Source organism: Papio anubis, chromosome 16 (assembly GCF_008728515.1).
Source record: "Papio anubis isolate 15944 chromosome 16, Panubis1.0, whole genome shotgun sequence".
NCBI lineage: Eukaryota > Metazoa > Chordata > Mammalia > Primates > Cercopithecidae > Papio > Papio anubis.
The window spans coordinates 86270068-86297385 of record NC_044991.1 but is presented as its reverse complement, the minus strand read 5'-3'; the positions used below and the strand labels follow the sequence as shown (position 1 = coordinate 86297385).

The 27318-nt window shown below is 42.3% G+C and overlaps 1 pseudogene; it reads right to left on the bottom strand.

Annotated features, from left to right (window-relative positions):
• Positions 1-810: 810 nt before the first annotated feature.
• On the bottom strand, positions 811-26205 carry LOC108580798 (annotated as a pseudogene).
• Between the last annotated feature and the right edge of the window lie 1113 nt (positions 26206-27318).

Sequence of the window (27318 nt, the reverse complement as noted above, 5' to 3'; positions counted from 1 at the left end):
CTTTTAAAACACATGGAATACTTGAGACCAATGGATGGTTCTTTGAGTCAAATCAAAAAGTAGAGCTAAAGTATACTGAAGTTACTCAAATACATTCGAACTATATAGATCCCTTATAAATTACTGGCATCAAGGTAGGAAGGAAAAGATACAAGAAGTAAAATGTATCACTCATCATAGGTCTTCAAAATTAGTGGCATACAGTTTATCCTAACACAGAGCAGCTTTCTTAACCTGCTCCATAAAATTACCAGCAAGAAAGAAAAATACAAGAATAAGGTTCACAGCTGAATTGGCTTGGTATCATAACTCCCTATTCCAGTATTCTCAGAAGGATCCCATCTATGATACATGCAGAAACTGCAGCCACATTTGAATGGTTCAATCTTGATTCATTCTGAATTCCCTTAAGCCCAGCACTTTCTCATTCTTAAAAGGTAGGTTATTACAGCCAGAAAGCAATTTTCATAATAAATCTACCTTTTGTATATTTGAGCATATGTGTTAAACAAGACAATATAAATCTCCAATTACAAAATAAGAAAGGTAACTGTTCTTGCACTTGTGGGATGAACATGAAGATATGGATGGGCCATGAACAGTCTGGCTGGGGGCTTTGAAGCAGTAAGTCTTGGAAGTCAGTAGACTGTAAAGCTGTCCAAGAGACCCAGAGCCCAACTCGAAAGTCCAGTCCTCCCGCAGCCACTGTCTTTCCCAAGACAAAGTCCAAAAAAGCTAATTAATACCTAACCCCAGCCTTATATCACACAAGAACAAATCTCTCCCTGGGCCCTGTGCAGGCCAGGCCAGAAGAGCAAGGGTGACTCAGGACACTCCATTTATTGACCTCCTAATCTAACAAAATTAAGATCTCTGCACAGTATTTTAAGAGGACCTTGACACTGTTCCTACTGCTATGCTCACTGAAGTCAGCTCACTTGTGTATCTGTAGCCTCTGTATCTGTAGCCTCTGCATCTGTTTTCTGAGAAGCTTAGAGGACTTCACGTGCCCGTTTCCTTCATAGTCTTACAGCATTTGTGATCATCATAGGATGCAGAGGGAAAAATCCATCAAGACCCACTAGCTTTTCCCAACAGCCAATCCAATGACAGATCCAGTCCAGTTTGAGGACAGCAAGTTTTTCTCTAGGACTGTTGGGCAATGGATCATAGGAGCCCAGCTGCTCTACAAAACGGCCATCCCTGGGACACTTGTGAGCAGCCACAATGTGGTAGAAGGGCTGGTTGGTGCGGACACCCAGGGCAAGGCAGATGGTTAAGTGGCCCCATCGCAGGGCTTGCAGAGGAGAGTAGTGAGGTGGACCCTGGTGTGGCCGGTGCACGGCTTCTCGGAGCATCCTGCTACATGCACGGACAAGCTCTACAGCCTTGGCGGGGCAGAGGACTGACACAGAAGGCAGCTGTTGCAGGTGGACACTGGGCTGCACTGCCCAGCCATCCAAGCCCGAAAGCTTCAACCAGACAGCGTTTTTTTTTTCTTTCTTTTTGAGACGGAGTCTTGGAGTCTTGCTCTGTCGCCCAGGCTGGAGTGCAGTGGCACAATCTCGGCTCACTGCAAGCTCTGCCTCCTGGGTTCACGCCATTCTCCTGCCTCAGACTCCCGAGTAGCTGGGACTACAGGAGCCCACCACCATGCCCAGCTGACTTTTTGCATTTTTTAGTAGAGTCGGGGTTTCACTGTGTTAGCCAGCATGGTTTTGATCTCCTGACCTCATGATCCGCCCGTCTCGGCCTCCCAAAGTGCTGGGATTACAGGCGTGAGCCACCACGCCCGGCGACAGTGTATTATTTTAACCATCATTACTGTTAGATTACATCTCTATCAATTGAAGATACTTTTTACATAACCACAATGCTGCTATCACACCTAACAAAATTAGCAAGACTATCATCTAACATCCAGGAAAAGAAACATTTTTCTAATTGTCTCAAAAGTTTCTTTTTACAGTTAATTTCCTCAAATCAAGATACAGACACGGTCCACATATTGCTGTTGACTGAACATGTCTCTTACATTTTTTTTTTAATCTAGAGAATTCTCCTTCCCCACCTTAGGTCATCTCTCTTGTAGAAAGTTTCACATTCTGAATTTGGCTGGTTGCTTCCTTGCAGTGCCATTTCACTTGTTCTCTTATTCCCCATATTTCTGAAGACTGGTAGTAAGCACTAGAGAAATTCAAGCTAGATTCAAGTTCAAGTTTTTTTAAGAATATAGGTGGTGCTGCGTACTTACTATTGTATCCCATCATGAGGTGCATGATATTGGAATACCTCACTTCTAATGATGCTAAGATTGATCAATAGGTTTAAGTGCTGTTAGCCTGGTTCATCCCATTTAGATCTCCCCATTCTCCCTATCAGCTTTATAGCTAATGGTTTTAGCACCATCAAGGATTGTTGCCTAGATGTGTTATTTCATTAGGGATAGCAAAATAGTGATAATTCTATTATTCCTTCTTCTTCTTCTTCTTAATTTTTGAAACAGGGTCTCACTCTGTTTCACTCCAGCCAGGCTGGTCTCGCTCCAAACCAGGCTGAAGTGCAGTGGTGCAATCACAGCCCACTGCAGCCTCGACCTCCTGGCCTCAGGTGATCCTCCCACGTCAGCCTCCTGAGTAGCTCAGACTACAGGTGCATGCCACCACACCCAGCTCCTTTTTGTATTTTTTGTAGAGATGGGGTTTTGCCATATTGCCCAGACTGGTCTAGAACTCCTGGACTCAAGTGATCAGCTCACCTCAGCCTCCCAAAGGGCTGGGATTACAGCTGTGAGCCACCACACCCAGCCTCCTCCCTTTATTTTACAAAGAACTTTCCCTCATGACCTTTTTACCACGAAATACACTTGGCACAATAAGGCAGTATAAATGCTTATTTCTTTGCTTATCAATTTTCAGAATAAGTTAGTGCCTTATCAATGTTCAGGAGCAACCAAAGAGTTGTTTCCTCAGTATCACTTTGGCAATAATTGGTTTGCTTCAATCAATTGCAGTCATTATTCTTTCTTATTGTTCAAGTTGACCCCTCTTCGCTAGTGGAAGTCCATAGTGTTAGCTCCTACCTCCTTTTGACATGATCCCATTAATCTATAAAAGATTATACCTTTCTTGCTTTTTGGCAGAACAAAAATTCACATGTCCAACTTGCACAGGTCCTGCTCCAGACCTGGAACTGGCTATTTCTCTGAGGAACTGTGGTTTGTTTTGTGGAAAATGACATTTAGAGACCATAATCTGGACATGTGATTGCTAAACACTACTGGGTTAGTCATTTCCAGGACTTTTCAATAGACAGAGTTAAGAAATACGTAAAGGATTGTCTGAGCTTCATCAGTGACAAGTTAAAAAAAAGAAAGAAAGAAAGAAATATGTAAGGGGTTTCTGCTGTTGTTGTTTTAGAAAGGGAAAAGTAACTCATGAATTTATACTGATATATTTTATTTAAGTTTTAAGATTTTAGCATCTTAAAGTTATTTAACATCTTTGGGTTTTGTATGTACACATCTTTACTTTTATACTGAAAATTTGGTTCCTAAAGTTATTAACATAATTTCCATTTACTTTAACCTACATTATCAGCTAATACTTTCAAAACAGCAATGCCAATATTATTACTGAAATAATATTCTGAATACAAGTTAAGATTTTTTTTTTACAGTTCCTTTGGTCTTAAGGATATGATTCTCCTAGGCATAAACAGTCTAAATACTGGGTTTAAAAGTCATTTGAAATAATTCTGTATGTGTGTAATTGAGCACCATTTTGACATTCACCTAGATTTACTTATTACAATTTGTTTTCAATTTTTAAGTGTTGCTATTTTTAAATTTTCATGTTTAACTATGTGAAATATGTACAGGGCTCCAAAGCGAATTGTATAAAATGAGGTGCATTCTCAGAAATCCCTTTCATGTCTGCCTCCTTCACCGTATTTCCTGCCCCCATCTAGGTATCCATATTAAGTGATTTTTTGGTTTATCTTTTCATTATTTTATTCTTTTATAAAAATTCTTTATATATATTCATATTTTAAAATATATATTATATAATATATATAATAGAATATATTTATTTAATCTTTATTTAATTATATATAATATATATTTTAAAATATGAATATATTTATAATATATAATATATATTTAAAATATGTATATTTATGTAAATATATTTCTACAAATATTTGTTTACATAAATATATTTAAATTTGATGTTTTAAATATTATTTATTTAAATATATTAAATATTTATAACTTATGTATTTATATATTAAATATGTATTTAAAATGTATTCTAATATATACTTAAAATAAGAAAACATATTCTTATACAGAGAATAGAATATATATATGTTCTCCCCTCTGTTACACAAAAGGAGATTACTATTAATGCTATTCTACACTTGTAGGGTTTTTTCCCACTTAACAATATATACTGGAAGCCACTCCATATAAATATATGAAGATATTCATCACATTTTTTTTACAACTGTATAGTACCCTACTGTTTGGATTTACCATAGTTTATTAAGCTTGTCCACTATTGGTGGACATTTGGTCATTTCCTACCTTTTTCTCTTACACATAATACATTAAAAGTCATTGTGTCATATGAGAAAAATGCACATTTTTATTACTTAGCTATGGTTGAACTAAAGGATGCCTACTGGGAAGAACTATTCTCATTCTCATGAAAATGCCACTATTTGGAGAAATTAGAGAGGTGATAAAAGAATGGCAGCTGGCTTTTGGGAGGCAACAGCTCAGGCTTTAGAATCAGTAAGACCTGAGTTCAAATCCTGACCCCACCATGTCCCAGCTGTAGGGTTCGAAGCAGGTGACCTTACCTTTCTCATCTTCAAGTACAGCAACTGTAAAATGGGGAATTATAGGACTAGCTACTTTGTGGTAGTATTTTCTGTCAAGACTAAATGAGATATCCCACATACAGCCCTGACCACATAGTAAGTGCTTTGTAAATTTAACTATAATTTCCAGCATCATTTCTTTTTCTAATTTTTGAATCTTTCATCACAAAACGAGGAGGGCCCAGATGAATAAGGGGGCTGTTCTAAGCAAGGGAAAGGCAGACACCCCTGACATGCAATTGGGATCAACACCCCACCCCCATCAGCTCGCTGAAAAGATTCACGTAGGGAAGTAATAGGTCAATGGATAAGTGTTCCCCAAAGAGAAATTACTCATTCTGCTCTTATTTTAGAAGTAGAAACACCACCATCACCTTCTTTATTCCTGCAGAAATAGGTCTAAATAAAGACTGACCTTGTCCTGCAGTTTCTTGGCTTGCAAAAATCACTGGTCATCTCCAGTCCTCCACCCCCCTTCCTTGGTTAACCAGTCAAAGCCAAAATCCTGGGTTAATGGGGGCAGCTGTCTGTCCCTGACTTAATTCCAGGCCAAGCCACACTCACTCAGAGCCCAGCAGAGCCTGTTCACCCACAACCCTGACCTCAGAGCAGCTGTGAAGATCCAGCTCAGGAACATGTAACTTTCCAAGAAAGAAGGTTGGTTCCTGCCAAGAAAGAACATCAAGTTGTCCCCTCAACTGACCTCCAGGAGTGCTGGCATGCAGCCGTGGTCATGAGGAGATGCTGGCCCAAGCCAAAGGAAAACGTGTTTCCATTGGTTCTCATGATCCTGCAAAATGCCTCTAGGGCTTTGAGCAGGGCCTTTGGAGCCTTCAAGGTCACCACACAATCCAGATGCCACCATGGGCACAGCAGTGTCCCAGGCTCAGCAGTGCAACAAGAATATACTCATTCATACAGGGAAAGGGTCTTGTTGATTGAATCCCCAACATCAGGTGGCCCCTAAGTAATTAGTCCAAGCCAGACCTTACCAGCAATTTGTTGACAAAAGGACATACGACCTAGCCTGACATGGCTGGGGAAGTCTGGGAAATATCCCCTCTACAAATGCTTATCTGAAATGGAAGCCACCATCTTGCTTCTTGACCGCAGTTGAAGCTAACACATCCTGGAGGGCATGAGCAAAGCTAAAGCCCTAGCTCTGGAGCCTGGAGCTGACCCACCTGTGGACTTCCTGTTGGCGAATAAAATAAATTCCCTTATAATTTTAGCCAATTTAAGGATTTCTGTTACTTAAAGTCAGGGGTCAGGGAGAGGAACAAAATAGAGTTCCCTGCCCTCTGACACATGAGGAATTCAGATGAGGAAGTGGGCAACTACCATTTAGCTGCTATGCTGGGAAGGAGGGGATGCTTTCAGTGCTCACAAGCTAAGCTGAAACCTTATAGACAATTAATTTCCTAGCCAATCGCCTTGATATCTATGTTTGGTTGGGTAATGCCCCTCCAAAATTCATGTTCTTCCTGGAACCTCAGAATGTGACCTTATTTGGAAAGAGGGTTACTGCAGATGTAATTAGTTAAGGTTACATAGAAGTAGGGGAGGCCCTAATCTAATATGATTTGCGTCCTTGTCAGAAGAGAAGATACAAGACACACAGGGGAGAGGGTCAGGTGCCAATGGAGGCAGAGACTGGAGTGGCACAGCCGTAAGCCCAGGAGCAGCAGGTGTTGCTGGCAGCCTCCAGCAACTGGGAGACAGGTCTGGAGCAGACCCTTCTCCGCAGCCTTCAGAGGGAGTACAGCCCTGCCTACACCTTGAATTCAGACTTCCATACTGCAGAACTGCAAGAGAATCCATTTCTGTTGTTCTAAGCCTCCCAGTTTGTGGTCATTTGTTAGGGATGCCCTGGGAAATGAATACAGCTCCTTCTTTAACAGACCACATTTTTTTAAAGAAAAACTGATACATTTAATCATAATTTAAAATATCAGTCTTTCAAAACACATCAGTACGAAAATGAATAGGCAAGTCAAAGACTCATAGAAAATATCTACACTACACCTGACTGATTCAGGAATAACTAAGGGATTATTATGAATCTGTAATAAAAAGACAGCCCAACAAAAATAGGTGAATGTCTTGAACAGATCCTTCACAAAAGGAAGTATATGAATGGTCAAAAAGTACATCAAAATGTGCTCAACATCATTGGGTTACAGGAAGATAAAACTTAATACCACAGTGTTATACAATTTTATAGTCACTAGAGTGAATACAATTTTAAAAACTGACAGCACTGGCGAGGCATGGTGGCTCATGCCTGTAATCCCAGTACTTTGAGAGGCCAAGTCAGGGGGATCGCGTGAGGTCATGAGTTCGAGACCAGCCTGACCAACATGATGAAACCCCATCTCTACTAAAAATACACAAATTAGCCAGGCATGGGGGCGCACGCCTAAAATCGCAGCTACTCAGGAGGCTAAAGCGGGAGAATCACTTGAACCTGGGAGGCAGAGGTTGTAGTGAGCCAAGATTGTGCCACTGCACTCCTGTCTGGGCAACAGAGCAAGACTCTGTCTCAAAAAAAAAAAAAAATTGACAGCAGTAAATACTGGCTAAGATGTGGGCCAAGTGCACCTCCCAGATGTTGCTGGTGGGGATGTAAAATAACACAACCATGTTGGGAGAACTCTTCTGGGTATATTGTTAGGCAAAGACAAGCAAGATGGAGAAAAGGATATGCTCCATTTATTTTTTAAAAGGTAATAAAGTAATAAAAATCTATTTTACAAAATGCCATGGATGGGACATGAGAAGCTCCACTTCTCTGAATATACTTTGCAGAACCATATTTAGAGCAGTGGGAGGAAGAAAGGACTATACGCTCAGCTGAAAAAGGAAAAACTACATTTTCCAGCTCTCCCTGCAGAGTTGTGCCACAGTTCTGGCTGATGAGAGGTAAGCAGCAGTGGCCAGGTGGACCTCAAGGTAACCTCCTTAAAAGATGCCTGTGGGCTGGGCGCGGTGGCTCACGCCTGTAATCCCAGCACTTTGGGAGGCCAAGGCGGGCGGATCATGAGGTCAGGAGATCGAGACCATCCTGGCTAACACAGTGAAACTCCATCTCTACTAAAAAAAATACAAAACAAATTAGCCGGGCGTGGTGGCAGGCACCTGTAGTCCCAGCTACTCGGGAGGCTAAGGCAGGAGAATCACAAGAACCCGGGAGGTGGAGCTTGCAGTGAGCCGAGATTGCGCCACTGTACTTCAGCCTGGGCGGCAGGGCGAGACTCCGTCTCAAAAAAAAAAAAAAGATGCTTGTGGTCCTTGCAGGTTTGCCCCCTACCTTTCCTCTTCTTCCTGTCTGAGTCCAAAACTTGATGGTTGGAGCCGCAGTGGACATCCTGCAACACAGAACGGGGAAAGGTCGGGAGTGTTGCAAAGCCCTTGGACCAGGTGTCTACACACCATCCTCAACTGTCTACCCTCAGGCTTCTTGTTGCAAGACAAAAAAAGTCAACCCCTATCTTGCTGAAGTTTCTCCCATTTGGATCTTCTGTGACATGCAATCAGCTGAATCCCTAATAGACACCCAGCCAACAGATGAGTAAGAGTCAAGTCAAAGACCAGAGAAGAGAACATGTCTTGGGCAGAAGATGCTGCGTGTGCAGAGTCCCAGATTCAGAGAGTAGCCTGGTGCATTCGGCCAAGGCGTTCAGATTGTGGCACAGGATGGAAAAGAGATATTGAAGAGGGACGAGAGCCAGAGAGGACAGCAAGGATCAGACAGGGGAGGGCGGGATAGTCACTGGTGGGACCCTATCTCTTCAACTGGGAGGCTCAGTGCACCCCAGCCAACCGCCATGCCTTTCTTCACCCCAGGGCAGGGAGAATCCAGAACCAAGATTCCACAGTTGCCCATTGTGGTTTTGACCTTAATAGTAAGCATGGGCACTTTCAAAGTAGAAGCTGGATCCATGTTTTGTGAACTGAGTTGAATTATGGTGTAGAAGGAATTATGATGTAGAATGTGGCTCTAGGGTTTGAACTTAAGGAAAACATCCTCCTCTTCAGAATAAGGGATGGGGGTGGGGGGTTGCTGATCTTACCTCCTAAGAAGTTAAATGTATCACTGAGGTATCCCTGTTGACCTGGAGATAAAAAGAAGCTCACTGCAATTAGGGCAATGAGGGAACGAGCTGCTAGACAGACAGTGAATATTTTGGGCCACAGAAAATTCACCTTAGACCTGAAATCTGATCTTGCTGTCTCTGAGGTTTACAAGCGGTAACTTGGCTCCCTCACCCCACTCAATCTGATCCTCAAAACCCCAGGAAAATAACAATAACCAAAAAGGGAGGAAAAAAAAATAAACCAAGAAACAAATCAAATGAAACTGTAACGGGTTTGTGATAAGACCCAGAGAGAAGCTGAGGCCAGAAGAGAGTAAAAGCCCTTAACAAATCATAAACAGCCAGCCATCCAAGAAGCCATGTCCATCCACCAGTTTTGAGTTCTCACCTCTCCAAAAATTAAGTCTCTGCACCAAACCTATAGCCTGGCAGCCACAAGTGTGGGCCAAAGGACATCTATCTTCACCCAGTTGGGATCACATGGCTAAGTCAAGAGGGCTGCCAAGAGCTGTGCATGGGAGGACAGGGTCACAGGAATGGCCAGAGCCATGATGCCCCAGGGAAGAATGCTGGAGAACTCTATGACTTTCCACATCAGAGAGTCCCCTGGGAAGGGCAGCGGGAGGCTGGTGAGAGAAGAATGAACCTTCCCTCCCCTAAGCACTTTCCAACCCAAGGGCAGCCCCAGCCTGCTGTTTTCCCAATGAGCTTCGCTGCCTTTTTATTTCATTATAATAGCCTCCTGAAGAAAACACATACATATATAATGCTCTCGGTTAGGACTGAGTTAGACGTTATCCTGTAGAATATTATAATAAGGCAGGGATTATTTATATGCTAAAGAAAACTTCAAAATTATTATATTCACCACCGCAGGTAACTTCGGTAAGACATGATTGGCAGGTTGGTTTCGTTTTTCATCAAAACCAAGTGGATGCTGCAGAAAGGAGGAGGCTGCTGCCCTGTAACAGAAAGGCACAAGACTAGGGCGGGAAGTCTCTGAAACTGTCTCTTGACCTTGGCAAAGTGAGACATTTGTTGTGGGGCCATCCTGTGCATTGCAGGGAGTTCAGCAGCATCCCTGACCTTCATTCCCTGAATGCCTGTGACATCCTCTCCAAAACTGTGACAACCAAAAATGTCCCTAGACATTGCCAGATGTGCCCTGGAGGGCAGAATCAGCCCCGTGGAGGACCACTGACCTAGAAGAAGGCAGCTCTGTTATGTACAAGCAGCCTAACCTTTTGCAAATCCCTTCCCCTCTCAGCGTCAAGTTCCCCATCTGAAAAGAGCCCCATGTCTGCCCAGCTGGCTCTGAACTTTCGAGGTCAAATGAGGTCATCATGGGAAATCGCTTTTAAACCTCTGAAGTTCTGTATCATAGAGGTTGTCACTTGCTACCTGAAAAGTGTTTAATATCTATAGTTACTCATTTTATCCTAAGTGCAAACTTGGGTTCCTAAAGCAGAGCTCAAAGTGATTACTCACAGCAGTAACCGTGATTTCCCGTGCCCTGTGTCCCACAAGGACCCACTGAGCCAGCTGTCACCCTTCATGGACAGGATCTGTATAGCAGGAGAAGAACCCCAAAATTATGAATCTAGAAGCTTATACATGACAGCTTTATGGACCTCTCCCATCCTGAGAGACAGAGAGACAGAGAACCCTTTGCTCCCCAATGTCTTAAGCCCTTTGGAACATAACTAATTCCTTTAGGAAGGAGAAGTGGGAGGGCCCTATCCCAGGATGAATATATTTGGCTCACTCCTGGAATGGAAGCCCACGGCTCCAGGTCTAACACCCTTTAACTTCCAAAGTTTGTTCATCAGCCCAGGTGTTGGCTGATGAATGTTGCCTCAGACAGTTCAAATGACACAGAAACGTGAAAACACTTGCTTCTTCATAATACCAAAGCCAAAAATCTAGACATTTTCTTTGGTTCGTTCCTCTCCATCATCCCTCCAGCCCATCCCATTCTACTTCAAGGCATGTTTTGTATCTGTCTGTCTTGCTTTGTCTCCTGACACTTCCTTAGTTGGGGGCACCACCTGCGACAGCATCCCTGATGTCTTGCTAACTCCTCTCCACCCTGACTCCATTGGCTAACAAAAGTCATGTTGCTTCTCTATTCAACATTTTCTGTGACTCCCCAGCACCTCATCATTGACCAAGCATGCAAGGAGTGCACCAAAGGTGCTACTCAAGATGGTTTTGGGTGGTGCACAGACAAACATTTTTAATTTTAAATTTTCCAATTGCTACTTTCATGGCAGGTAAACCTGGTCTTCCATTCACAGCTGTACTACAACACTTCCTTCTGAAAATAAATGCATTTATTTTCTAAATGCTAAAAGGTGAATTTAAATAGAAATTTTAAATAAATAATTGAATGGGAAGCTCTTAATTTCTGCAACTATGGATAAAAATGTATGAAAGACAGAAACTTGGGGATCATTGGCCTACAGTTAAGAGTGAAAACGTCTTTGCCTATGAAACGTTCTTCATGCCTATGAGAGATGCCTTCCTTCCTCCCTGATTTCATCACCCGTCACTGCTCCTTCACTGCTACTGCTATCCTCTACCACACACACCCTTCCCTTTGGACAAGAGAATATTTAGGGAGTTATTTTACTTGATAAGCTCTCCACCTCCCTATTTTATTAAAACGGGCTTCCGGAGGAAATATATGCAAAGAGTATGTATCACTACCTAAAATTCTAAGTATCTTGTGTTCATTGACTGTCTCTTCACTAAAATGTAAGTGCAGTGTCAGCAGACACCAGGCCTGTTTCCCCCGCTGTATCTGAGTATCTAGAAGCATGCCTGGCACAGAAGTGATATTCATTCAATGTTGAATCCTATTAGACTATAGCTCCCAAACATGACAGTCTGCTTTCCATGAGTATGCCAATCACAGGAACATTTCCTCTGCCCAGAAACTCTCTTCCTTACCCTCCTGGTAAATTCCACTCATTCTTCAAAACACTTCTCAGACATCACCTCCTGTATAAAACTTCAGAGTTAGGTGTACCCTTCTCTTTCTCCCTAACACCGTGAGTATACTGATAACAACAGCACCATCAAGGTTTTTCGAGTAGTGATGATTCATGAAGCACTGAGCTAAGCACATTACATTTGATAACTGATGTAATCCCCACAAGGAAATTGGAACTATGAATATCCCCATTTTACAGAGGAGGAAACCACAGCTCAGACAGGTTAAATCACATGACCAAGACCACAAAGACATTAAGTGGTACAACAAGGATTTGAACCTACAGAATCAGGCTCTGGTACCAACGGAGGCAACTGGTTTTCCACACACTGGCCATGGTCAATATTGTACTGCAGGGTAATCACGGTTGACTTCTTTGGGTTCTTTACACAACAGGAAACTCCCAGCAGGAAGGAGCATTGTGTTACTTCACTGTGTAGCCTTATTGCAGAAGATGTAAAGAGCTTGAAAGTTGTCACTCCAACCTAACAACAAATACAAAGCTGGACAAACTGAAAAATCAAACTCTTAGATCTATAAGAGAAGTGAGGTGAAAGAGCAAAGTGCTGCCCTCCAAAGTGGGGAGTCAGACAGGCAGATACGGAAATGTCAACCTATTGGAGAAGATACCTATAAGCAGAAACCTCTACCTTGGGAACCAATACTAATGTAGGAAATCCTGAACTGTAACTGACGAATTGCTGAAGACTCAGTGTCGACAAGTCTGAGAGTAAAGAACTCCAGAAGGGCCAGGCGCGGTGGCTCACGCCTGTAATCCTGGCACTTTGGGAGGCCGAGGCGAGCGGATCACAAGCTCAGGAGATCGAGACCATCCTGGCTAACAGGGTGACACTCCGTCTCTACTAAAAATACAAAAAAAATTAGCCAGGTGTGGTAGCGGGTGCCTGTAGTCCCAGCTGCTCGGGAGGCTGAGGCAGGAGAATGGCGTGAACCCGGGAGGCAGAGCTTGCAGTGAGCCGAGATCATGCCACTGCACTCCAGCCTGGGCGACAGAGCGAGACTCCGTCTCAAAAAAAAAAAAAAAAAAAAAAACTCCAGAAGGACCCAAATTGTATGAGTTTTACCTCTAATAGCTGGACCCGGTTCTCACAGTCAATAGTGGAGAAAAATCCCCTTATGCTTCCAGCAGGGGAAGAAAAAAAGTGAACATTTAAAATACTCTAGAGCATTATGTTCTTCTTAACAAGGTCTGCCCTCAAGAGAAACTATTTAACCAGAGCCTAACAAGCTAGGGTTTTATCAGCCTAGCTGACCTGTGGGAAGGGATATACCCAACTCCAGCCAACTCTAGCCTTCCATGTGGGAGAAGAAGGGAAATACCCAACTCCAACTGACTCTAGTCCCCACAGGGAGAAAGGGAAATACCCAACTCCAGCACATTCTAGCCATCCTGTCCCATATAAGGGAGACAAAAAAAAAAAAAACAAGAAACACTTGAGAAGCTCACAGTCCGGGGCACAGGCTCACTAGAAGACTATGGCCTAATCAGAAAAGTATAGAAGGCTTCCCCTCCCCTGTAGCTTACCACCACAGTACTAAGGCCTATTTATAGCACTGCCTTTTACTCAGTACATCACGTCCAGCTATCAAGAAAAATTACAAGGCATACTAAAAGGCAAAAAAAAAAAAAAAAACCACACACACACAATGTAAAGAGGCAGAGCAAGCATCAAAAGCAAACTCGGATATGTCAGGGATCTTAGAGTTATACTGGGAATGGAAAACAACTATGATTAATATGCTAAGAATTTTAATGGATGAAGTAGACAGCCTGCAAGAACAAGTGTGTAATGTAAGCAGAGAGATGGAAATTCTATGAAATAATCAAAACAAATGCGAAAGATAAAAAACACTGTAATAGAAAGAAAGAATACCTTAGATAGGCTTATCAGTAAACTGGACACAGCTGAGGAAAGAATCTCTGAGCTTGAGAGTATTACAATAGAAACTGCAAAAACTGAAAAGCAAAGAGAAAAAAAGGACTGAAAATAAACACAACAAAATATCTGAAAACTGTGGGACAACTACAAAAGGTATAAAGTGTACATAATGGGAACATCAGAAAACGAATAATGACAGAAAGGAGCAGAAGAAATATTGGAAGCAATAATGACTGAGAATTTTCCTAAATTAATGTCAGACACAGATCTTATGCCCTTCACAAAAATTAACTCAAAATGGATCACAGACATAAGTGTAAAATGCAAAACTATAAAACTCCTAGAAGATAACATAGGAGAAAATCTAGATGACTTTTATACAATACCAAAGTCCCTTTTCATGAAAGAAACAAAGGTAGGGTCTTTCCCCACAAAGCCAGGCAAAAAAATCTGATTCGCTGGACTCCATTAAAATTAAATTTTCTGTTCTGCAAAAGACACTGTCAAGAAAATGAAAAGACATGGAGGCACAGACTAGGAGAAAATACTTGCAGAAAAATATACTTCATAAATGTCTCTTATCCAAAATATACAAAAACAGTGATATCAGCAAGATAGCCTCATGATAACCATAAAGGAAAAACCTATAACAGATACACAAAAGCATCCAAATTGGAAAGGAAGTTAAACTGTCTTTCTTTGTACATGACATGATCTTATATATAGAAAATCCTAAAGATGTCATAAAAAGTCTGTTAGAAATAATAAAGAAATTCAGTAGAATTACAGGATACAAAATTAACATGCAAAAAGTAGTGGCATATCTATACACCAACAACGAACTATCTGAAAAATAAATCAAGAAAAAAAATCACATTAAAAGTAACATCCAATTATCAAAAAGTCAAAAAATAACAGATGGGCCAGGCGCTCTGGCTCACGCTTGTAATTCCAGCACTTTGGGAAGCTGAGGCAAGTGGACCACCTGAGGTCAGGAGTTTGAGACAGCCCGGCCAACATGGTGAAACATCGTGTCTACTAAGAATACAAAAATTAGCCAGGCGTAGTGGTGTGCACCTGTAGGCCCAGCTACTCAGGAGACTGAGGCACAAAAATCACTTGAACCTGGGAGGCAGAGGTTGCAGTGAGCCGAGATCACGCCACTGCACTCCAGCCTGGGCAACAGCAAAACTCCGTCTCAAAAAATAAAATAAAATAAAATAAAATAAAATAAAATAAAATAAAATAAAATAAAATAAAATAAACAGATGCTGGCAAGGTTGTGGGGAAAAAAGAAATGCTTATAACACTGTTGGTGGGAGTGTAAATTAGGTTCAACCATTGTGGAAAACGGTGTGGTGATTTCTCAAAGACATAGAAGCAGAACTACCCATTCGACCCAGCAATCCCGTTACTGGGTATGTCCCTAAAGGAATATAAAATCATTCTATTATAAAGACACATGCATGTGTATGTTCATTGCACACTATTCACAACAGCAAAGATATGGAATCAACCTAAATGCTCATCAATGATAGACTGGATTAAGAAAATGTACAGATGCACCATATAATACTATGCAGCCATGGAAAAGAAGGAGATCGTGTCCTCCGCAGAGACATGGATGCAGCTGAAAGCCATTATCCTTAGCAAACTAATGCAAGAACAGAAAACCAAATACCACATGTTCTCACTTGTAAGTGGGAGTCAAATGATGAGAACACATGGACACACAGAGGAAAAAGACACACACTGGGGTCCATCAGAAGGTGGAGGAAGGAGGGAGAGGATCAGGAAAAATAGTGAGTACTAGGCTTAATACCTGGGTGATGAAATAATCTGTACAACAGACCCCCATGACACAAGTTCACCTATACAACAAACTTGCACATGTACCCCTGAAATTAAAATAAAAGTTAAACAGGGAGATGTTGCTCAAGGGGTACAAATTTTTTATAAGACAGGAGGAATCAGTTCTGGAGATCTGTTGTACAGCATGATGACGATAGTCGATAGTAATGCAACATATATTCAAAAATTGCTGAGAGAGCAGGTCTTAAATGTTCTCACCATAAAAAGTGACAAACATGTGAGGTGATGAATGTGTTATCTTGATTTAATCATTGCATGATGCATACATATATCAAACAATACATTGTATGCCATAAATCTGTACAATTTTTCATTTGTCAATAAAGTTTAAAATGAAAAAATATAGATAAACAGAGAACTCTTAAAACTCAACAGTGGCTGGGCACAGTGGCTCATGCCTGTCATCTTACACTTTGGGAGGCCAAGGCGGGTGGATCACCTGAGGTCAGGAGTTCCAGACCAGCCTTACCAACAAGGTGAAACCCTGTCTCTACTAAAAATACAAAAATTAGCTGGGTGTGGTGGCGGGCGCCTATAGTTCCAGCTACTCAGAGGCTAAAACAGGAGAATTGCTTGAACCTGGGAGGCGGAGGTTGCAGCGAGCCAAGATCCCGCCACTACACTCCAGCCCGGGCAACGGAGCGAGACTCCTCAAAAAAAAAACTCAACAGTAAGAAAACAAACATCCTGATTAAACAATAGGCTAAAGACCTTATCAGATACCTCACTGAAGTTCTACAGATGACAAATAAACACATGAAAGGATGATCCACACCAAATGTCATTAGGGAAATACAAATTAAAACAGTAATAAGATACCACTACCCGCTTCTGAGAATGGCCAAAATCCAGAACACTGACAATGCCAAATGCTGGTGAGGATATAGACAGAAACTCTCATTCACTCCTGGTGGGAAGCAAAACGGCACAGGCACTTTGGAAGACAGTTTGGCAGTTTCTTACAAAACTAAACATACTCTTACCATACAATACGGCAATTGTGCTCCTTGGTATTCACCCAAGAGTTGAAAACCTATGTCCACACAAAACCTGCTCACGGATGTTTACAGCAGCTTAATTGCAAAAACTTGGAAGTAACCGAGATGTCCTTCAGTAGGTGAATGGATAAACTGTGATACATTCAGACAATGAAATATTATTCAGTGCTAGAAAGAAACGAGCTACCAAGCCGTGAAAAGACATGGAAGAAACTTAAATGTATATTGCTAAGTGAAAGAAGCCAATCTGAAAGGCTACATACTGCATGATTCCAACTATATAACGTTCTGGAAAAGGCAAACTATGGAGACAGTAAAAAGATCAGTGGTTGCCAAGAATTAGCAGGGGGAGAGGGAGGAATAGGTGGAGCACAGGACTTTTAGGACAGTGAAACTACTCTGTATAATACCGTAATGGTGGATACATGTCACTATGAATTTGTCCAAATCCACAGGATGTCCACCAAGAATAGACCCAAATTTAAACCATGGACCTTGGGTGATAATGATGTGTCAAGGTAGCTTCATCAATTGTAACTAATGTATCACTCTGTTGGAGAATGTTGACAGTGGGGGAAGCTGTGCATGTGTGGAGCCAGAGGTATATGGGAAGTCTCTGTACTTTCTGCTCAATTTTGCTATAAACCTGAAACTGCTGTAAAAAATAAAGTCTACTTCTTTAAAAAAATTTTTAAAAAGCCAATACAGCTTATAAATGAACCAAAACCAAGAACATCCAACAGGCAAACATTAATAGCCGTATGAGCACAAAGTTTTCAAAGTTGTTTGCCATTTCTGATCTCATCCAAGGACGTCAAATACTGGGAATGTAAATTAACCGTGGATGGAAGTTAGAGAGGAGAAGTCACTGGACTGAGAATGACAAACAAGCAAAAACAACAACAAGAATATAATCTGTCCCCACGCACTGCAGCCAAAATCACACAGGAAAGGATTACGTTTTACAGTTGACTTACCTGCCCAGAAATTCAGCCCATAGCTGAATAGAAAGAAGAAACTGGGCTATTTACTCCTAAATATTTTTTAAAGACCAGATTTTCATCCTATAAGGTATGGCAAGGAGAGATAACAAGTTGATTTTCCACTCTGGTAACTGACTCTGGAAGGAGAGAAACATTGATTTTTTATCAGTTTCTGTTTTGCTCGTGATTGTGTTTCTGAGGTTGGTGGTAGAAGCTTAGAGGTACCCAGTCATGAGGCATGGTAGTCCCTAGTTGCCATCCAACACCATGTGAAAATTAGAATTATTTCATTTTGTGGAATTGATATCACACCTTGTCTCTGGAGAGCCCTAGGCAGTATTCAAATTACATTTAAACTCCAAATTAAACTTTTAACTATAAAAAATAAGGGGATAAACAAGAGAGAATCGTATTATAATATTATATTAGTTAAAAAAATGGCTGAGAGAAGGAAGTGGATTTTCCATATTGCCATTAAGCTAAACATGCCATGATTTCCATTAGAGCCACAGGAAGCACACGGTCCATTTAGCATCAGTCTTCATCAGCATCCTGTTCTTTCACTAGCTTTTATTAAGGACCCGTGGATACCAGCCGCTCTCCAAGTCAAGTCACTAGAAAGTAAATTCCTGTACAAGTTTTCCTAACAGTGACTAATGCAGACCTACAATTTCTTATTTTCCAAAAGACATGTTAAATGAGAATAGAAAAAGGCATCCAGCCAACTTGAGAATAGACCCTCCATTGACTTGCTTCTTTGCTTTTCATCTAGATGTTCTGGCTTGCAAGCCCAAAGCCTCATTGGACTGATGTGCTGAACAGGAGTTTCCTTTTCCCTCTCAGGGCTCTCTCCTATCCTCTCATTCCTCCGGAACCTCTCCCCCTCCCCAAATGCAAAGGCCGTAGAACTGTTTCAAGCTACTGAGGATTTTTAAGCAGTACTGTATTGGAAAAGAATAAAGGACACATTTAAAGGAGAATTTGGTCTCAGGGCTGATTTATGTAAAATAATAAATGGTGCCACTTGGCTGTTTATAGAGTTAGAGATAAAATTAGATTCTAGACAGTCCTTCCTTGTGCACATAGGGTAACTCTGATGGATTACTGCCTTCATATGACTTAGGATAACAGCCGCTCATGGAAATTTACAAGGGGCTCCTTGAGATCACATTTTACAGCCACATCCAATAATTCAGAGGATATTTTGGGCTTCCAAAATGACTCAAATTTAATCTGGGAATAATGCTTGAAAAGAGTAAGCTGATGAAAAGTACCAAGTAGTGGGCCGGGCGCAATGGCCCATGCTTGTAATCCCAGCACTTTGGGAGGCTGAGGCAGGCGGATTACCTGAGGTCAGGAGTTCAAGACCAGCCTGGCCAACATGGCGAAACCCGGTCTCTACTAAAAACACAAAAATTGGCTGGGCATGGTGACGTGTGCCTATAATCCCAGCTATTTGGGAGGCTGAGGCAGGAGAACAGCTTGAGCCTGGGAAGCGGAGGTTGCAGTGAGCAGAGATTGTGCCATTGCACTCCATCCTGGGTGACAGAACGAGACTTCATCTCAAAAAAAATATAAAAAAGATAAGAAAAAGAAAGAAAAGTACCAAGCAGTTAGCAATTGTGAAAAGTTACTTCACTCTCCAAAGCTAACAGAAATCATTTCTACCCAACTTTGCCCCAGTCTCACCTTCACTGGCTCACTCTTATACTGGTCACCCTTAAACAATATTAATAATAATAATAACTGAAAAGGAGAGCAGGCAGTGACTGTGGGCCCCGGAAAGGTGAACATTTCATCAGCTGGTCAAGAAGGAGGAAGTTTGGGTTGTAGAGAGGTATTGCCTTTGATCCTGGACGTTTCGCTTTTTATAAGTTGGAAATCATACTGGCTTGACTGTCAGTATCTGTTTAGGCTTTAATGTGTTTTTGACCCAGAGGTAGGTTGCCCTCTAGCAACAGTCAGTTGTGGGAATTCTTTCATTTATGTAACAAGTGTTTATTGGACAACTACTGTGGCCCTGGCACTTTGCTAGTGCTGAGCCACAGATGGGAATCCGGAGTAGTCCATGCTTAAATCAGTCTATAAAGCAGAATGCAAAGTGCTCTTAGGGGGTGAGGTAGAAAGGAAGAGGATGCTTTCCCAGAGTAAGAGGTGGCTAACTGAGACCTTAAGGAAGAGTAAACTTGGCAGGCAAAATTTTGGGGTGAGGATGGGAGTAGGAGGCACAGAGGTGGTATTAGGAGAGGGCTGGGTTGATAGATTTCAGGCACACACACACACAAAGGAAGAAGACTTAGATGACTAGACTGTAAAGTGAGAGGGGGAGAAGAGTGAGTAAAGAGGCTGAAGAATCAAGACCTGATAAAAGGCCTGGTGGGAAATCATCTGTAGGACCTTGGACTTCACAGCAGCATTCACAGAATACCACCAGATGCAGCTTTAGGAAGACACGCACTAGTGCGTGGTGTTTGGTTGGGGGTGTGCAGGTCAAATTGCAAATTAGGAAAGCCAGAAATTGAGTCCCTGCTGTCGTGCAGGTGACAGTCGGTGATGGCCTAGACCATGATGGGAGACAGACCACAGGAAAGGTTCCAGCTATACTTAGAAGGCACAACCCACACAACTTGGTGATTGATTGGCCAGCAGACTGAAGGAGAAGGAGAGGTTGAGATGATGTCTGGGGTATGGCCCAGGGTGGTGGAGAATTTACTGAGACCAGCACACAAGAGAGAAACATTATGTGGACTGGGCGTGAGAACAGTTTTGGAGAGATTGGACTTACGAGTTTACAGGGCACAGCCAGGTGGAGATGCTTCAGGAAGAGACTGCAGCAAATGTGCGAGTTTCTACGCTTTTCCTCTACCCCTCAGCCCAGGGAGAAGAGAATAAACCATTAGGTTATCAGGTATGTTTTGAAGAGCTTAAGAAATCAATGTTCCCAGAAGCGTTACGAGTAACCCAGAAACAGCAAAGTGACCAGAAAAAAAATCTACTTGGACCAACAGCTGAGCAGGCGCAGTGAGAGTAACGAGGCGGGGCCTCAGGGTGAGGGGCGAGACCTCCGGTGAGGCCAGCTGAAGCCTTTTCCCAGCATGGAGGTGGCCAATGCTAGGGCCCTTCACCCCTCTGAGTGTTTGATGACAGGTGGTGCATGGGGCCTGCCTGCTCAGCCACAGTTTGAAGCAATTATGCTGAAAATGGAAAAGTCCACGGCAACCTTTCACGTCTGCGGCCCTCAATTCCCTGGCTTAGAGGGTCAGGTGTGTGAATGTGCTGGCAATTGTGCAGGTCCTTGGGATCCTGTTACAAGGCTGTCTCTATTTTCTCCCATCTGCAGCTGAGCAGGGCCCCGGGCCTAATGCTTTTTCCCAGTGGAAGCTCTAGGCTTCAAGCTAACTCTCTAGTGCCTAGGCCAACATGGAACAATAGAAATTCAATGTAAGTACATAAAATTAAGTAAAAAATGTATGTTAAAAACGTGAAATTACGTTTGTAACTTTAAATTTGTTAGCGAATGTATTTTTAAAGGTAAAAAATAAAATGCAAAATTAATTTTAATGATGCATCTTATTGAACCTACTATATCCAAAATATTTTCAAATTATCAGGATTTTTTTTTCTGTGTATTAAATCTTCAAACCAGTGTATACTTTACTCTTAAAGCACATCTCAATTTGAAGGAACCACATATCCAGAGCTCAACCACATGCGTAGTTTGCTTTGAATAGTGATGAAAGTCAAAACCAGTCTGCTCTGATCTCTCCTTGTTGCCCAGGCTAGTCTTGAACTGCTGTCCTCTTGCTTCAGCCTCCCAAAGTACTGGGATTACAGGTGTGAGCCACCATCCCCAGCCTCCTTAGTCTCTTGAAACAGGAGCAGGGATGATGAGTAGGCAGTGAGGACTTGAAGATTTCCAATTTCATTTAAAGTCCATGATTTCGTGAAAATCCAGGTCATAAGCACCTCTGTGCACCTGCTTTATCTACACAACCATAAATCAAACCTCTGCAACCTGCCCTAGCACCCTGAACACAATAGTGTGCAATATACTTGGGTGACAGCAGCCACGAGCGGAATCAAGAGCACCAAGGAAGTGTGGAGGGAAAGACTGCAAGCAAAGGGGCCCTGGGGCATGTCCACACTTAGACAATAAGAGGAGGGAGTTAGAATCAGGGGCAAAAATGAAGAGGACTAGAGGAATGGATAAATAAGGACGTATTGCTTCCACCTGTCCATCCTGGCTAACTGTTGCTTGTGCTCTTTATTCACAGAGTATCAATGTCAAATAAAAGGTTTAATCTTGGAAATAACTTTTTATTCACTTTATTTAGAAATAATGTTTAGCTTACATAAAAGTTGCAAGAATAGTGCAAAAGGTTCCCAAAACTCTTTACCCAAATTCACCGATGGCTAGCATTCTGCCACATTCACTTTATCATAAATTCTCTCTCTGTCTGGGCCATCTGAGATTAAATTGCATACATCATGTCTCTTTATCCTTAAGTAGCTCAGTGTGCATTTCCCAAGGAAAAGGACGGTTTCTAATATAACAATACCGTTATCAAATTCAGGAAATTTTACCTTGACATAAAACTCTTATCTACAGTTAGAACCAGGAGGAAAAAAATAATAGAATGAATGGGAAGGCAGATGAATAATGCATGTAGGGTTGCTCCGTATTCCAGCTTCACCAGTGGACTCAACAATGTCCTTTATAGCAATTATTTTTCTGGATCGGTATCTAATATCATGCCTTACATTTAGTTGTTCAGCAATAGCTATCTTTTCCATTATTAACCTGAATGTATTGGAGTTCAGCATTAAGTATCTACTTGCCTACTTCAAAGATACTAAGAATGTAATTTAAATTACCTTCAGAGGTAGCAGAGATACTAAGGAGAGGCGGGGGAGACAGAAACAGCCCACAAAAGGTAACTGAGGATATAGTGTTTGTGAACCATTTTGAGTGCAGAAGGTGATGCAGCCTGGGTCCTTGGAAACAGGCGCTGAGTGTCCCCCCTGTTGAGACATGACAGAGACCCTGTGAAAACAAGGTCAAATAAAACTGGCCCAGCTCCTGAAGAGATGGCAATCTAGTGTGGACGACAGACATGTAAACAGATCATTTCAATGTGATGTGGTAAATGACATGAACACCAAGACCCATCTGCATGAGGAAGCATCGCACGCTGCCAATTTTTTTATCCTGTACACTCAGAAAGACTTAAAAGCACCTGACTTGAGCTTCAAGGTGTTGTTTCTATATACTGTTTTGCCAACACAGATCACAAATGTCTCAGTGTGAGATTTGGAGGCTATTCTCTCTGTCACCTACTGACTGTGTCCTGATAATCTTGTAAGAATCCCACATTTCTTCTTGAGGCCTATTGTGTGAAACCTCCCTCCATGTATCAGTTCTACGGATCAGGCTCTTCCGAGTTTTAGAAATCTAGACCAATTCAACCTAGCTCAAATAAAGGGTTCAAATAATGCCTAAACCCCCTCTGCAGGATGGGGGCAGCACAAGAACATCTGGTTTCAGCGAGAAACTAGCAACTCCATGGCAGAACATGGAACTTTGGAGTGGAGAGTAGATGTTCATTAAGCAGGGGCAGGCAGGCAGAGCAAAGTCAAATTTCAGTTTCCTTTGTCTCTTTTGTTTGTTTGTTTGTTTGTTTTGGGTTTTTTGGTTGTTTGTTTGTTTTGAGACAGAGTCTGACTCTGTCACCCAGGCTGGAGTGCAGTGGCACTATCGGGGCTCACTGTAGCATCTGCCTCCTGAGCTCAAGCCGTCCTCCCACCTCAGCCTCCCGAGTATCTGGGACCATAGCCACCACACTCGGCTAATTTTTTATTTTTTGTAGAGATGGGGTCTCTCCATGTGGCCCAGGCTGGTCTTGAAATCCTGGGCTCAAGTGATCCTCTTGCCTCAGCCTCCCAAAGTGCTGGGATTACAGGTGTGAGCCACCACACCTAGCCTCCTTTGTCTGTTGAAACACCTGAAAAATCATTAGTCCTGTTTCATCTTTAGAAAAAAACAGCGTGAAAGAAATAGTTCTGCCTATGCCCTAGATGTATGAAGACTGCACGTGGAACAATTTGATGGAATGTATTTTACAGTGGAATCTGCCTCTGCATTCCTACCAGAGTGAGTCTTCTTGGAGAATCATCAGGAGAGAAGAGCGTCTTCAGTGCTTCCTGCTGGCACTCCAAGCCTGTACAGCTGAAACAAGTGTTACCTTTGCAGCTGGGTCCCAGGAAAGAGGAAATTCAAACTATAAAATGTCAATACTCTGCAAGTTGCACAGGGTCAGCACAAATACTACAATGGTGCATCATTGATCTAGTATTTGTTAGTTAGGTGTTCCACAGTAGTTAATTATTTCAGAAAATTAAAATTTAGTTTAATAACAAAACAAGTAATTAGCACTGGGAGGGAATTAACTTCAAAAGGGCTCAAGAGAACCTTTTAGTGATGGTGCAAATGTTACATCTTGACTCTGGCGGCTGCATGTCTATATACATTTGCCAAAAGTCATGCAGCTGAATACTCTGAAAGGGTAAATGCTATTATATGTAAATTATACCTCAATAAACCTAACTTTTTTTTTTTTTTTTTTTTTGAGACGGAGTCTCGCTCTGTTGCCCAGGCTGGAGTGTAGTGGCGCCATCCCAGCTCACTGCAAGCTCCGCCTCCCGGGTTCACGCCATTCTCCTGCCTCAGCCTCCCGAGTAGCTGGGACTACAGGCGCCCTCCACCATGCCCGGCTAATTTTTTGTATTTTTAGTAGAGACAGGGTTTCACCGTGTTAGCCAGGATGGTCTCAATCTCCTGACCTTGTGATCTGCCCACCTCGGCCTCTCAAAGTGCTGGGATTACAGGCGTGAGCCCCCGTGCCCAGCCAAACCTGACTTTTAAAAAAGGAAAAAAGTAATTATGACATTGTCAGAACAGTGAAGAGACAATCCATGAAAAAAAATGTTTTCAAGTCATATATTTGATAAGGATCTAGTATCCAGAATATATAAAGTACTCTTACAACTCAACAACAAAAATACGAACAATTTTAAAATGCACAAAAATTAATCCTTCTTCAATAAGTTAAACATAGAGTTGTCATATGACTCAGCAATTACAGTCTTAGGTATACAGCCAAAATGGTTGAAAACAGGTATTCAAACAAAAACTTGTATGTGAATGTTCATATCAACAGTATTCACAATAGCCAAAAGGTGCAAACAACCCAAATGTCCATCAACTGATGACCATAAATTGTGATATGTGCATACAATGGAATAGTGATCAGTCATAAAAAGGAATGAACCACTGACACAGGCTATAACTAAGTGGAACAAGCCAGACACAAAATGTCACGTGTTGTTCAATTTTATTTATATGAAATATTCAGAATGGATAAATCCATAGAGACAGGATGTACATTAGTAGTTTCCACCTGGAAGGAGGAGGAATGAGGGGTAATTTTTTATTGGTCTGGAGTTTCCTTTGGGGGTAATGAATATGTGAAACCAGAAAGAGCAGTGTTTGCACAACATTGCGCATGTACTAAATGTCACTGAATTGTTCACTTTAAAATGGTTATTTTTTGTTGTGTGAATTTCACTTTAATAATAACTGTTTAAGGGGAAAATTAATTCATTGGTAGAGGTATTTCTAAAATGTATTGTGCTGCCCCCAGCAATACATTAAGGACCGTGCATTGATGCATTGGGAATCTCTTTTGGAGCCCAGCTCCACAAGGGTATGAGCTGCCAGATCAGGTCATCAATAGCTATGTTTGCCTGAGGACCCACAAGGCCTCTTGGGAGAAATAGTAAGAGGAACATTGAAGACTCACAGACCCTTGGGACCAGATTCCCCAGCTTCTTCCCCTGTCTGTGAAACTCACAAGACAAGCCACTTCCCCTGAGCTCGGAAAGTTCTATGTTCCTCAGCACTGACCATGCATCTAGGTTGTGATTTAAATGGCAACTGTTGTGGCCCTAGGTGGCACCCTTTAAATGCCCTCTGAGCCAGGCCCTGGGAATTTGTTGTCAGTAACTTGGTAAAAAGAAGTAAAAAAAAAAAAAAAGACTTTAAAACTCCATCTACTGTGAGGCAAATGATGAAGCTCTGTGAGCACTATGAAGTCAGATTGTCCAAGGCAGACTGAGACAAATGTTTTGACTGTTAGGAAGAAAACCAATCCTCAGTGCTGGATATGGTACACCCAGAGAAATGGGGAGAACAGACACAGACAAAAGATGGACGACACGGGTCCCTCTTCACTATTTGAGGCAATGAGGACACATGCATCTCAGAACCAAGCCACCAAAGGCTTCGCAAAGTGGGAAGACACCAGGGGCCACCAAATGACCAGGGTGTGACTGGCATCCAACAGGAAAGCAGGAGGACCTGGGGAGAGTGGACTTCAGGCCCAGGACCCGGTGAGCATCCCCAGTGATGGTCATTGCCTTCTTTGCCCTTGACCTTGGCTTCCCCAAGGTATCACTCATGGCAGGCTTCCCCCAAAAAGTGTCAGTTGCTATCAACCTGGAAGGAGAATGCCTGGTTTTGTACCTCGGAGGTCCACTTGACTGTGAATGTTGAACTAGGATGAAGGCTCAGAAAAATGAAAATTCAAGTTAGAGGTAGCCCAGGGCTAGAAGGGAACACTCATCCTTTGACAGAATAAATCAAGATTCAGAAGGATTTTTACCATTGAAAGATGAACTGAGGCCGGGCACAGTGGTTCATACCTGTAATCCCAGCACTTTGGGAGGTGGAGGTCGGTGGGTCAGCTGAGGTCAGGAGTTTGAGGCCAGCCTGACCAACATGGTGAAACCCCATCTCTACTAAAAACGCAAAAATTAGCCAGGTGTGGTCGTGTGCCCCTGTAATCCCAACTACTCGAGAGGCTGAGGTGGGAGAATCACTTGAACCTGGGAGGCGGAGGCTGCAGTGAGCCGAGATCATGCCACTGCACTCCAGCCTGGGTGACCGAGCAAGATCCCAACTCAAAAAAAAAAAAAAAATGAAAATGAAAGATGAAAGATGAACTGAAATAAGAAAGAAATTTAACAGGCATGAACATAAAACCCTGGGTCTCTGTTATTTGTTTTAATACAATTAAAAGATAACAGAAGCTTGATAATGGGTATGAAGCACCCACTATGTGCCAGACATTCCACAGGCATTATCTCAACTCATGTGTATAAACTCAGCTTGCAAAAGTGGCAGTTAGGGAAGTTGGAGCCTGAGGAGGTCAAGTTTTGGCTCAAGGTCACATACTCTGAGGATGAGGAAAAGAGACACTAGACTCCCAGAACTCTAATATACATCCTCTGGTTTTCCATAAGCAATTCTTTGGGGAATAAATCTTAACCTAAGCACAAATTCATATGAAAAACATCCAGGGCGGCCGGGCGCGGTGGCTCAAGCCTGTAATCCCAGCACTTTGGGAGGCCGAGACGGGCGGATCACGAGGTCAGGAGATCGAGACCATCCTGGCTAACACGGTGAAACCCCGTCTCTACTAAAAATACAAAAAACTAGCCGGGCGAGGTGGCGGGCGCCTGTAGTCC